This window comes from Leptinotarsa decemlineata, unplaced genomic scaffold (genome assembly GCF_025532065.1).
Source record: "Leptinotarsa decemlineata unplaced genomic scaffold, Ldec_3_MD MMD2_tig00005542, whole genome shotgun sequence".
In the NCBI taxonomy this organism is placed as follows: domain Eukaryota; kingdom Metazoa; phylum Arthropoda; class Insecta; order Coleoptera; family Chrysomelidae; genus Leptinotarsa; species Leptinotarsa decemlineata.
Window position 1 is genome coordinate 1622 of NW_027412633.1, and position 3379 is coordinate 5000.

A 3379-nucleotide genomic window follows, 5' to 3' on the forward strand; every position below is an offset into this window, starting at 1 on the left:
TGCAAAACAGAGATCCCTGAGAACTATTAGTCCTGTACAACTGGAGGATTCCCAATTTTCCGGAGAAACAAAGGACAAGATATTGGCAGTAATAAATCAGTTCCCCGATGTGTTCGAGGAAACGATCCGCCACCTCAAACTAAGGCGGTAGTCCACAAAATCCGCGTTCGCGAAGAACGACCATTTAGGCAGTCCAGATACGGCAAAATGTCAGAGGCACGGAAGGCAATTGTCCACGAAGAAATTTCTAAGTTACTAGAAGCAGGGGTAATTGCCAGAAGTACCTCGCCGTACTGTTCCCGGTGGTTCTTGTTCCCAAGAAGGAGGGAAAGTTGCGGTTTTGTGTGGACTACCGGCAAATCAATAAATTGATTATTACCGAGGCCCCATACTTACCACCAATACAGGAGACTGTTCGTGAAATGGGCAAAGCATCCCTATTCACCACGTTAGATCTCCGAAATGGATTTTGGCAAGCTCCCCTGGACCGAGAGTCCCGAAAGTATACGGCTTTTGGAGGTCCAGACGGAGCAGTATACGAATTTAAAGTCCTGAGTTTTGGATTAAAAAATGGACCTGCAGTGTTCCAAAAGCTAATGTCAGAGGTTCTGGTAGGCTTTGTAGATAAATTCTGCAAAGTCTACCTCGACGATATAATCGTTTACTCGCACAGCCTAGAGGAACACTGCAACCATTTACAGTTAATCCTGGAGCGGCTTCGACTACATGGGCTGTGGCTTTCGCCATCAAAATGCAAATTCGGATCTACCACCCTAAACTATTTAGGTAGAGTCGTCTCCAAAGACGGTAACAAGCCCCAGGAACAACATATTTTGCACGTCCAAGAATTTCCTCCCCCATCGAATATCAAACAAGTGCGAGCTTTCCTAGGCACTGCCGGATGGCTTCGGGAATATATCCCGAAGTTTGCCGAAGTGGCCGCACCCCTCACAGACCTCATAGACAAAAAGAAAAAGTTCCAATGGAGTCAGGAAGCTCAAAGGAGCTTCCAGGCTATTAAAGATGCAGTGTCACAACCCCTGGAACTGGCACGACCTGACCCTGATCTCCCTTACGGCTTGCAAACAGACGCCAGCCACATCGGCATTGGTGCGGTGTTATTTCAACTGGAACCGCAGACCAAGGAACGAAAGATAATTGCATACGGCAGCGCAAAATTAAACGCGACTGAGCGCAAATATCATATAAATGAGATTGAATGCCTTGCCGTTGTATGGGGATTAAAAAATATAGACACTACCTTCAAGACGGTCACTTCACGCTGTTTACGGACAACTCGGCCCTAACGTGGCTGGATCGTATGAAGGATGAGAAAGCCAAATTAACCCGTTGGTCTCTACTCCTCCAGGAGTACGACTTCACGATAGAACATATTCCGGGAAGAGAAACCAACTCCCGGATTTTCTTTCACGAAACCCCACGGAAAATGAAACTAATGTCGATATAGACAATGACGTAGAGAGGATGTTTTTCCCTCATAAAAAGGCCGACGGCGATGAGGAAAATGAAGACGAGATGCTGTGCCAGTTGATGGATGAATTGAGCGAAATGCTCAACGTCTGCGACATGGTCTGTGTGACAACCGGCGATTTCGAGACATTGAACCAGTTGCGAACCTGGTTTGAAGAGATCGCTGAGTTGCAAAAAGCCAGTGACAGCGTTAGGCGGTTCCGGATCCGGATCGAGAGGGCCCGGACTAACCCGGAACCGTCTGAATACGAACAACGTATTTTGCATGATTTTGTTATGGAGGATAATCTACTTTATTACATCGGACCAAACCAAGACGTGAAAAGGTTGCTAGTCCCGAGGCGCTGTTGGGACACGTTGATCAAACGATACCATGATGGCGCCGGACATCCGGGAATCGATGAGACTCAGAATCAAGTCAGCAGGCATTTTTATTGGTCCAATATGCGTAAACAAATCGCAGCGTACGTAAACACTTGCTTGACTTGCGCGACCACTAAGAGAAGTCCCCCGCAGGAGGCTGCCCCTTTGCGTCCCAACGAACCGGAACGACCGTGGCAGATGGTATCTATCGATGTTCTGGGACCCTACAGCCCTAGTGAAAAGGGAAACCGATACATTTTACTAGCCACCGATTGCTTTAGTAAGTGGGTGGAGTGCCGCACAGTAGAATCTGCTCAAGCAAATACAGCAATCGAGTTTGTGGCACAGGAAGTTGGTTATCGGTGGGGATTCCCAGAAATAATCATTAGCGATAGTGCTGCTATGTTCCTCGGACGGAACTGGGAAACGTTCTGCGAAAGAAATGAGATTCAGATCAGGAATAGTCCGGGCTATCATCAACAGGCCAATCCAGTCGAGCGGCGAGTTCAAGAGCTGAAAAAAATGCTGCGGGCTGCCCTAATCGGGAAGCCAGAGTCACAGTGGGAACGTCTCTTGCCAGAGGCGATTTTTAACTTGAGAACGAGAGTAAACGCCGCGACTGGTATGACACCGTGTCAGCTTTTACTGGGCTATGAATTGCCTCGGCCAGGCGACTGGGACACTCCTTTGCAAAAGAGGCGAAAACCTCGAAATGAGGATCGTGCCCAGCGCGTAGAGGCAGCCCAGGAAAAATCTAGAGCATATCGGGCGAAACGTTATCCGGATCGAGACAAAGTGCCGGCCTTGACACTTACCCCAGGCCAGTGGGTGCTATGCCGAAACCAGGATAAGAACACTAAAAAGAATTTTGGCCCAACCTGGACGACGCCTTGCCGCGTAGTGAGACAACTCGGTCCAAGTACGTACGTGGTAAATAAAGGGGGTGTAGATCGGGTCATCCACGTGGATGATCTGCGACCCGCACCTCCTCCGCGTGAAGGGCAAGATCATCTAGACCCACGCCATGCGGACTTATAGATAGGAATTAGAAATAAGGTAGTTAAGATCTCCTATGTAGACTCGAGCCGCACAACGGAGCCTGCAAGGGGACAGGCGAGGAAGTGTGCGAGCACTCAATGTAAATAGTTAAGTTTAGTTAAGAGGGGAAGATGTGTGTATATTAGTATGTAAGGAATTTTGTAACCAGAATTGTGTAATGTTGTTTATTTTGAAAAGATTTTTAATAAAGAACACTTCCCAGTCTCAGCTAGCTAGAAACTGTATGCGACTTCTTTAGGCGGGGGGGTGTTACCAATGTCCAGATCTTTAACAAAAGCGATTAGAGTATATTAACCGCGAGAACGAATGATCATCGAGAGACGGCAGCGAGCAAGGTAGGCGGAGCCTGCGCGCGCTCGCCGCGAACGAATAAATACCGCGCGCCGCGGTCGGAACGGGCAGAGCTCGACTTTGCTAGTCAAGTCAATCCGCTTCGCAGTTTGCGCTCGAGTTACTAAGAATTACA